Raw genomic sequence first — 406 nt, 5'->3', positions numbered from 1 at the left:
TATCAATGATCCTGAGAAAGGTGAGGGATCAGCCTAGAACTACACGGGAGGACCTGGTCAATGACCTGAAGAGAGCTGGGACTGCAGTCTCAACGGTTACCATTAGTAACACACTACACCGTCATGGCTTAAAATCCTGCAGCACACGCAAAGTCCCTCTGCTCAAGCCAGCACATGTCCAGGCTCATCTGAAGTTGGATTGAGAAGGCAACAACTGTTGGGGCAATTGTTAGAAAATCTCCCTTGGACTGGGGCTCCATGCAAGATCTCGCCTCGTGGAGTATCAATGATCCTGAGAAAGGTGAAGGATCAGCCTAGAACTACACGGGAGGACCTGGTCAATGACCTGAAGAGAGCTGGGACTGCAGTCTCAACGGTTACCATTAGTAACACACTACAGCGTCAT

General features: G+C 49.8%; 1 protein-coding gene across 1 annotated transcript in view; it reads left to right on the top strand.

The window, feature by feature from the left end:
* abcg5 (ATP-binding cassette, sub-family G (WHITE), member 5) overlaps positions 1–406 on the top strand; it is a 10,944-nt gene that overhangs the window by 5,825 nt on the left and 4,713 nt on the right. The gene's annotated exons all lie outside the window — the stretch shown is intronic.

This window comes from Monopterus albus, unplaced genomic scaffold (assembly GCF_001952655.1).
Source record: "Monopterus albus unplaced genomic scaffold, M_albus_1.0 scaffold3.1, whole genome shotgun sequence".
Lineage (NCBI taxonomy): Eukaryota > Metazoa > Chordata > Actinopteri > Synbranchiformes > Synbranchidae > Monopterus > Monopterus albus.
The sequence above is the reverse complement of the archived record's forward strand: the minus strand, read 5'-3'. Positions and strand labels throughout refer to the sequence as shown.